The sequence below is a fragment of the Haliotis rufescens genome, unplaced genomic scaffold, assembly GCF_023055435.1.
Source record: "Haliotis rufescens isolate VD_foot unplaced genomic scaffold, xgHalRufe1.0.p SCAF_18, whole genome shotgun sequence".
NCBI lineage: Eukaryota > Metazoa > Mollusca > Gastropoda > Lepetellida > Haliotidae > Haliotis > Haliotis rufescens.
In genome coordinates, this window is record NW_025963868.1 from 1,891,702 (window position 1) to 1,902,546 (window position 10,845).

Genomic DNA, 10,845 nt, shown 5'->3' on the forward strand with positions numbered 1-10,845 from the left:
TTATGGATTTATTGTTTGTTTGGATTGTCTTTAGTCCTGCGGTTGCTGTTGAGTAGTTTGTAAGAAATTCCTTGTAACTTTGAGTGGTCAGTTTTAGGTTTAGGGCTACTTTGTGAAGATTTTTGGAGCTAGCCTCTGGGTTTATTTGTTTGAGCATGTAGGCCAGTAAGATTGTGATGTTGTTTAGTTTGGAAGTTATGGGGGTTTGGGGTTGAGATTGGATTTTGCGTTTGCGGTTTTTAAATTTTTTAGGTGCTGATCGGGTAATTTCAATTTCGTTTGCATTATCTTCAGTATCGTATTCGTCTTCGTCTATATTGCTTTGGTTTATCTCCTCACTCTCCATGGGGGTTGTTTGTGTGTTTGGTAGTGCTTGCGTGTGCGTGCTGGGTATGTCCATGGGTTCAGTGCTGTTTGTGTCTTCAGGTAGTGCTTGCTCGTGTGTGGTTGTTGTTGCCCTGGTGGCTGCGGGTTGTATGGTGTTGGGTAGGGTTGAGGCGTGTGAGGTGCGGTTTGTTTTGCTTGCGGGTGTGGATGCAGCGAGTGGCTGTGGTGTGGCGAAGGTTTGGGGGTTGCGTGGGTGGTGGTTGAGTGTGGTTGTTGCTTGGGGGATTACCTTGGGGATGCCATCCCATGGGGATTGTAGGTGTCGGTCGTTGTTTGGTTGCGGTGTGGGTAAGAGTGGATTGTTTGTATGCTGTGTTTGTTTTCTTGTTTGGAGTTTGGCCGAGTCAATGTCGATGTGTTTGTTGGCCTGTTGGGTGAGGGTGTGTCTGTGGGGACATTTGTTGGAGAGAGAGGAGTGATTAGTTGCTTTACAATGTATGCACCAGGGAGCCCTTTTTGCCCTAACATGTGGTTTCTGTATGTTTTTAACAAAGATTAGAACAATAAAATGGAAGATGATTGGTTGATACACGATGGGTTGTGCCCTATGCTAAATGAATGGCTAGACAGAGGGGAATACTTAATCCTGTTAATCCGGTTGGACTGGCACTAATCTTGTTGACATATTTACTGGATGCTTTGAAAGAGGTTATGGTGTCACTATAGACGAGCTTGTGTTGGGCTAATCCTTAATATAGACGAGGTTGTATGGGGGCTAATCCTTAATGCACTATAGACGAGCTTGTATGGGGGCTAATCCTTAATGAGTCTAAATTGAAGTAATTGCTGAATGTTATTCTAATATAGGTGATGACAGATTTACTTAAATAAAATAGTTCAAGGTAATCTATAAGACTATGTAGACATATCTTTTGTCTGGGAGATGGGATCTTGATACCTTAGGCTAGTATTTATCTAAAAGCTTCAAATCTATTAAACTATGTAGACATAACTCTTGTCTTATTGAATAGTATGTCTAGAAGATGCGCTCCCATTACCTTAGGCTAGCATCTATCTAAAAAGCTATAACTGAAACTACTGATATTTTATATATGCATTTTACCTGTCGATAAGTATTACTTGCTAAACTATAATTATATGAAATGATGTATAAATATTACACCATGATAACTCATAAAAGCACTTGATGTGGATCTAATTATTATAGGAAAACTTAGTAGAAATGTTATATCATGATACAGCCATGCATACAGGTGACCGGCAGCTGTAATTGAACCTTGTGATGTTGTTCACAGGTTTCCCAGCCAGGATATAATGCTGACAAACCTTGAAACATATTCGGGGAAAATGGGACTCCCGCCACCAGTCACAACTTCCTTGCGTGGCCAAGGGACAAAACCCTGCACGGCACCTTAGATGACTGGACAAGCAAATTCTGGCATGATCAAACGACACAACTACACACAATAACTTTTTATTCGTACAGCTAATAACTCGTTACCACTACATTCATGTGGAATAAACGCAGTTACCGTATTCCACAAAATAAGCGCACAGGGCGCTCTCAAAATTAGAAATAGGGGGCTCATATTAGAATATTATTTTGGTGAAAGAGTTGAAAGTTCGTAAATTTTCTGATTTATGCTGACAGCCTGAAATGATACAAAAGAAAAGTCTGTGCGTATTATACACAACAGATATATTTTTCCAGAATTTAGTTGACTGTAATTAAGGGTCCATATAACACACGAGTGAGTATTATAGACAAAGAAATAAGTCTTGTCTCGATTGTTCAATCGGAAGGGTGCTAATTGGGATTGTTCACTAGCCAATACATTGGCAAATATCGCCATTGGCGTTTATTAGAGCGGGTCACTTATTACGTCGAATACGGTAAGTATGTCCCAATCTGTCTCAACTTCACCATCTGCTTCCGGAGCTTCCTATTATGAGTTATTCCTGTCCTAGATTATTACCAACTGCATGAGTCTCACCATGAGGGCATGACAACACATCCTACGCATCCTACATGCTCATTAACATCTGTCTGTGTTGTTCACAGGCATCTAGTCAGCAACACAACTGTATTTGTCATCTATACATTTATAGTTTAAACTATAAGTCACATGAGGTTGTCATAGCTTTCCTCCCGCATTAAGCTGACACTGGAATACTGTTAAAAGCGGAGTTAAACCCAACTCACTCACTCACTCACTCTTTTGGCAGTGAGTATAATTTTATCGAAAGTATGTCACCAATATGCCAAATGAATAAACGTGTGGTTTGTTTGAAAAGAGAGTCGCAGGCACACCCATGAAAACCTACTCCAAAACCCAACATACTTCATTGTAGGCAGAAAGGAATGTTTCCTGTGACTGTCAGGGGATTAATTCACGCCAACACACTGGTGAATTCACATGACAGTAAAAAAAATGTTTTTCATGATGAAAGAAGCTACTGTCCTGTTAGCAATAATGTTATTCAACTGACAACACTCAGAGTCTATTCCCTTCCCATGGGAGTATTTTATAAAGCACATCCATCTCACCCTCATGCCGCTTTTAGCAATATTCCAGCAACATCATGGCTGGGGACACCAGCAATGGGCTTCACACATTGTACCCATGTGAGTGAGTGAGTGAGTGAGTGAGTGAGTGAGTGAGTGAGTGAGTGAGTGAGTGAGTGAGTGAGTGAGTGAGTGAGTGAGTGAGTGAGTGAGTGTGAGTGAGTGAGTGAGTGAGTGAGTTGGGTTTAACGCTGCTTTTAACATTATTCCAGTTTTATCACGGCGTGTCAGCTTAATGTGGGAGGAAAGACCCAAGCGATGTAGGTCTCAAACGTTTACCACTTCGGTAATGGGAATGGTGCTGACAAACCTAGAAACATAATCAGGGTGAACCGGGATTCGAACCCCAAATCCTAGGTTTCTGGCATGCCTAAGGGACGCAACTCTGCACAGCGAATCGCAGCGCCTAAGACGTCTGGGCCACCTGTGCCCCCGCCATTACATATTTTTTCTTGAAAGCAGCTTCTTTGTACAACATTGCAGAGCTACATCTTGCTCCTTCATCATTCACCTGCACGTAAAAGGCGACTCTGCTTGTCGTAAAAGGTGACTAACGGGGTCGGGTGGTCAGGCTCGCTGACTTGGTTGATGCATGTCATCGATCCCAAATGCATAGATCGATGCTCATGATATCAATCACTGGATTGTCTGGTCCAGACTCAATTATTTACAGACCGCCGTCACATAGCTGGAATAGTGCTGAGTGCGGCATTAAACATCAACAACAACAACATTCACCTGTATTCACAAAGAACATAACAAGTTGCTATCCATAAGAAGTTCTCCCAACTTCTAAATGCCTATCAAAGACTTCATCATGTTCATTAGATGTAATGCCAATTGTTAATCCTTATTGTATTGTACATGGACAGCCATCCTGATCGAGCTGTGCCACAATGTCACTTCTCATTGTGACTGTTGTTTATATTTATGACTTAATTCCTGTCAGATGACCTTCGATATAGAAGTGACCCCTACGATTCCGACACCAGCACCTTTGTTTACAGTGTCTGACTACACCAGGAGGGCAATCTCTCACTCATGCAGTCCCCGGGGAGAAGCCATCTTTGATATCATTTCAAGTGTTTTATAATACCCCTGATCTGGCCAATGGAAATAGTCCCTAAATGAAACTTGTGATAACTTTTGTATCGGATGTTTGTCCTGGATAGTTTTTATAAGCGTGTGTGGCCTACACACTTTAGTGCTGCTCTCAAGGGTGGGGTGTAAATCAAGCACTGTAGCCGGTGTCTAACTTTGAAAGGCAACAAGCCTAGGCAACATGACAGTATCACATTCATGTGGATTCATTGATACGTTAAAAATCATGTTGGCCTGGATTTGTGTATTCAGGTTTGCAGATTTGAAGTTTCCTCCTTGTTCCTTTCTTTGAGGCTGTGCTCCGTCATAACAGACCGTCTCCTCGACAAAGGCATGCATTGAATGTCTCACCTTGTGTCACAGTGCACTCAGATTAAGATCTCACCATCATGTGAAGGGAACTAACAGGTTTCAGTGAGCAGTCAAGGTTTCACCATGATGTGAAGGGAAGTAACAGGTTTCACTGAGTAGTCCAGGTCTCACCGTGATGTGTAGGGAACTAACAGGTTTCACCGTGATGTGTAGGGAAGTAACAGGTTTCACTGAGTAGTTAAAGTCTCACAATGATGTGAAGGGAAGTAACAGGTTTCACTGAGTAGTCAAGGTCTCACCATGATGTGTAGGGAACTAACAGGTTTCAGTGAGTAGTCAAGGTCTCACCATGATGTGTAGGGAAGTAACAGGTTTCAGTGAGTAGTCAAGCACTTACCATGGTGTGTAGGGAAGTAACAGGTTTCACTGAGTAGTCAAGGTCTCACCGTGATGTGTAGGGAAGTATTAGGTTTCACTGAGTAGTCAAGGTCTCACCGTGATGTGTAGGGAACTAACAGGTTTCACTGAGTAGTCAAGGTCTCACCGTGATGTGAAGGGAAGTAACGGGTTTCACTGAGTAGACAAGGTCTCACTATGATGTGAAGGGAAGTAACAGGTTTCACTGAGTTGTTAAAGTCTCACCATGATGTGAAGGGAACTAACAGGTTTCACTGAGTAGTCAAGGTCTCACCATGATGTGAAGGGAAGTAACAGGTTTCACTGAGTAGATCAAGGTCTCACCATGATGTGAAGGGAAGTAACAGGTTTCACTGAGTAGTCAAGGTCACACCATGATGTGTAGGGGAGTAACAGGTTTCACTGAGTAGCCAAGGTCTCACCGTGATGTGTAGGGGAGTAACAGGTTTCACTGAGTAGTCAAGATCTCACCATGATGTGAAGGGAAGTAACAGGTTTCACTGAGTAGTCAAGGTCTCACCGTGATGTGTAGGGAACTAACAGGTTTCACTGAGTAGTCAAGGTCTCACCGTGATGTGAAGGGGAGTAACAGGTTTCACTGAGTTGTCAAGGTCTCACCGTGATGTGTAGGGGAGTAACAGGTTTCACTGAGTTGTCAAGGTCTCACCGTGATGTGTAGGGGAGTAACAGGTTTCACTGAGTTGTCAAGGTCTCACCATGATGTAAAGGGAAGTAACAGGTTTCACTGAGTAGATCAAGGTCTCACCATGATGTGAAGGGAACTAACAGGTTTCACTGAATAGTCAAGATCTCACCATGATGTGAAGGGAAGTAACAGGTTTCACTGAGTAGTCAAGGTCTCACCGTGATGTGTAGGGAAGTAACAGGTTTCACTGAGTAGTCAAGGTCTCACCATGATGTGTAGGGAAGTAACAGGTTTCACTGAGTAGTCAAGGTCTCACCGTGATGTGTAGGGAAGAAACAGGTTTCACTGAGTTGTCAAGGTCTCACAGTGATGTGTAGGGAAGTAACAGGTTTCACTGAGTAGTCAAGGTCTCACCGTGATGTGTAGGGAAGTATTAGGTTTCACTGAGTAGTCAAGGTCTCACCGTGATGTGTAGGGAAGTAACAGGTTTCACTGAGTAGTCAAGGTCTCACCGTGATGTGTTGGGAAGTAACAGGTTTCACTGAGTTGTCAAGGTCTCACAGTGATGTGTAGGGAAGTAATAGGTTTCACTGATTTGTCAAGGTCTCACAGTGATGTGTAGGGAAGTAACAGGTTTCACTGAGTAGTCAAGGTCTCACCGTGATGTGTAGGGAAGTAACAGGTTTCACTGAGTAGTCAAGGTCTCACCGTGATGTGTAGGGAAGTATTAGGTTTCACTGAGTAGTCAAGGTCTCACCGTGATGTGTAGGGAAGTAACAGGTTTCACTGAGTTGTCAAGGTCTCACAGTGATGTGTAGGGAAGTAATAGGTTTCACTGAGTAGTCAAGGTCTCACCATGATGTGTAGGGAAGTAACAGGTTTCACTGAGTAGTCAAGGTCTCACCGTGATGTGAAGGGAAGTAACAGGTTTCACTGAGTAGTCAAGGTCTCACCGTGATGTGTAGGGAAGTATAAGGTTTCACTGAGTAGTCAAGGTCTCACCGTGATGTGTAGGGAACTAACAGGTTTCACTGAGTAGTCAAGGTCTCACCGTGATGTGTAGGCAACTAACAGGTTTCACTGAGTAGTCAAGGTCTCACCGTGATGTGTAGGGAACTAACAGGTTTCACTGAGTAGTCAAGGTCTCACCGTGATGTGTAGGGAACTAACAGGTTTCACTGAGTTGTCAAGGTCTCACCGTGATGTGTAGGGAACTAACAGGTTTCACTGAGTTGTCAAGGTCTCACCATGATGTGTAGGGAAGTAACAGGTTTCACTGAGTAGTCAAGGTCTCACCATGATGTAAAGGGAAGTAACAGGTTTCACTGAGTAGATCAAGGTCTCACCATGATGTGAAGGGAAGTAACAGGTTTCACTGAGTAGTCAAGGTCACACCATGATGTGAAGGGAAGTAACAGGTTTCACTGAGTTGTCAAGGTCTCGCCATGATGTGAAGGGAGGTAACAGGTTTCACTGAGTAGATCAAGGTATCGCCATGATGTGAAGGGAAGTAACAGGTTTCACTGAGTAGTCAAGGTCACACCATGATGTGAAGGGAAGTAACAGGTTTCACTGAGTAGTCAAGGTTTCACCATGATGTGTAGGGAACTAACAGGTTTCACTGAGTTGTCAAGGTTTCACCATGATGTGAAGGAAAGTAAAAGGTTTCACTGAGTAGTCAAGGTCTCACCATGATGTGAAGGGAAGTAACAGGTTTCACTGAGTAGTCAAGGTTTCACCATGATGTGAAGGAAAGTAACAGGTTTCACTGAGTAGACAAGGTCTCACCATGATGTGAAGGGAGCTAACAGGTTTCACTGTGTAGACAAGGTCTCACTATGATGTGAAGGGAGCTAATAGGTTTCACTGAGTAGTCAAGGTCTCACTATGATGTGAAGGGAGCTAATAGGTTTCACTGTGTAGACAAGGTCTCACTATGATGTGAAGGGAGCTAACAGGTTTCACTGTGTAGACAAGGTCTCACTATGATGTGAAGGGAGCTAACAGGTTTCACTGAGTAGTCAAGGTCTCACCATGATGTGAAGGGAGCTAACAGGTTTCACTGAGTAGTCAAGGTCTCACTATGATGTGAAGGGAGCTAACAGGTTTCACTGAGTAGTCAAGGTCTCACTATGATGTGAAGGGAAGTAACAGGTTTCACTGTGTAGACAGGGTCTCACTATGATGTGAAGGGAAGTAACAGGTTTCACTGAGTAGACAAGGTCTCACCATGATGTGAAGGGAAGTAACAGGTTTCACTGAGTAGTCAAGGTCTCGACATGATGTGAAGGGAAGTAACAGGTTTCACTGAGAACAAACCTGGAAAATATAGTTCAGGCTACTACTCCACAGTTGTACACTGACACACTCCACAGTTGCACACTGACACACTCCACAGTTGCACACTGACACACTCCACAGTTGCACACTGACACACTCAAAAGTTGTACACTGACACACTCCACAGTTGCACACTGACACACTCCACAGTTGTACACTGACACACTCCACAGCTGCACACTGACACACTCCACAGTTGCACACTGACACACTCCACATGTTGTACACTGACACACTCCACAGTTGTACACTGACACACTCCACAGTTGCACACTGACACACTCCACAGTTGCACACTGACACACTCCACAGTTGTACACTGACACACTCCACAGTTGCACACTGACACACTCCACAGTTGTACACTGACACACTCCACAGTTGTACACTGACACACTCCACAGTTGTACACTGACACACTCCACAGTTGCACACTGACACACTCCACAGTTGGACACTGACACACTCCACAGTTGTACACTGACACACTCCACATGTTGTACACTGACACACTCCACAGTTGTACACTGACACACTCCACAGTTGCACACTGACACACTCCACCGTTGTACACTGACACACTCCACAGTTGTACACTGACACACTCCACAGTTGTACACTGACACACTCCACAGTTGTACACTGACACACTCCACAGTTGCACACTGACACACTCCACAGTTGTACACTGACACACTCCACAGTGACACACTCCACAGTTGTACACTGACACACTCCACAGTTGTACACTGACACACTCCACAGTTGTACACTGACACACTCCACATGTTGTACACTGACACACTCCACAGTTGCACACTGACACACTCCACAGTTGCACACTGACACACTCCACAGTTGTACACTGACACACTCCACAGTTGCACACTGACACACTCCACAGTTGTACACTGACACACTCCACAGTTGCACACTGACACACTCCACAGTTGCACACTGACACACTCCACAGTTGCACACTGACACACTCCACAGTTGTACACTGACACACTCCACAGTTGCACACTGACACACTCCACAGTTGCACACTGACACACTCCACAGTTGTACACTGACACACTCCACAGTTGTACACTGACACACTCCACAGTTGTACACTGACACACTCCACACACTCCACAGTTGTACACTGACACACTCCACAGTTGTACACTGACACACTCCACAATTGTACACTGACACACTCCACATGTTGTACACTGACACACTCCACAGTTGTACACTGACACACTCCACAGTTGTACACTGACACACTCCACAGTTGCACACTGACACACTCCACAGTTGTACACTGACACACTCCACAGTTGTACACTGACACACTCCACAGTTGTACACTGACACACTCCACAGTTGCACACTGACACACTCCACAGTTGCACACTGACACACTCCACAGTTGTACACTGACACACTCCACATGTTGCACACTGACACACTCCACAGTTGCACACTGACACACTCCACAGTTGCACACTGACACACTCCACAGTTGTACACTGACACACTCCACAGTTGTACACTGACACACTCCACAGTTGTACACTGACACACTCCACAGTTGTACACTGACACACTCCACAGTTGTACACTGACACACTCCACATGTTGTACACTGACACACTCCACAGTTGTACACTGACACACTCCACAGTTGTACACTGACACACTCCACAGTTGCACACTGACACACTCCACAGTTGTACACTGACACACTCCACAGTTGTACACTGACACACTCCACAGTTGTACACTGACACACTCCACAGTTGTACACTGACACACTCCACATGTTGTGTGAACCGATGCTCAGAACTACATCACATGCAACATCATAGATCTATGACGCGAGATGTACCCTTTGTCTTGTGCAGGATTGGCTATTCAAGTTCAGTTAATCATAAATACTCACCACCAAAAGAAAATATCATACATGTTGGTTGACATATGAAGATTTGTTCAATGCACAAATGGGACAGTCGGGTAGCCTTGTGGTTTAAGCGTTCACTCGTCACGCCGAAGACCCGGGTTCGATTCCCGATATGGGTACAATGTGTGAAGCCCATTTCTGGTGTCCCCCGCCATGATATTGCTGGAATATTGCTAAAAGCGGCGTAAAAACATACTCACTCACTCAATGCACAAAAAAACCATACTGATAGTCATATGAACCGATGCTCATGAACGCATCACATGTGACGTCATAGATCCATGACTCAAGATGCACTATTTGTCTCGTGCAGGATTAGCGTGTAAGTTTGGAAATCACACGCAGCATATCGTGATAAGAATAAAGTCACTCTGTGGTAACACTTGACTGATTGTTAGTTTTGTCATGAAGTGGTTCACATTGGAAACATCTATCTTAACATACATATTTCTCTTTATGTTTCTATGGTCAGTATTTCTTTTGGTAGTAGGGCACGGGTAGCCCAGTTGTCTAAGGCGCCTCGATTTGCTGTGCAGAGTTGTGTCCCTTAGGCACACCAGAAACCTTTGATTGTTGGTTCAAATCCCGGTTCGCCCTGATTATGTTTCCAGGTTTGTCAGCACCATGCCCGTGCTCGTGAGTCTCACCGAATCACTTCGGACGTTCCTCCTACATTAAGCCTGACACTGGAATACTGTTAAAAGCGGCGTTAAACCCAACTCACTCACTCACTCTTTTGGAAGTGAGTATAACTTTATCGAAAGTATGTCACCAATATGCCAAATGAATAAACGTGGTGTTTGTTTGAAAAGAGAGTCGCAGGCACACCCATGAAAACCTACTCAAAAACCCAACATACTTCATTGTAGGCAGAAAGGAATGTTTCCTGTGGCTGTCAGGGGATTAACTCACGCCAACACACTGGTGAATTCACATGACAGTAAAAAAAATGTTCTTTATGAAAGAAGCTACTGTCCTGTTAGCAATGATGTTATTCAACTGACAACACTCAGAGTCTATTCCCATCCCATTGAAGTATTTAAAAACCACACCCATCTTACATACATCTCACCCTCACGCCGCTTTTAGCAATATTCCAGTGAGTGAGTGAGTGAGTGAGTGAGTGAGTGAGTGAGTGAGTGAGTTAGGTTTTACGTCGCTTTT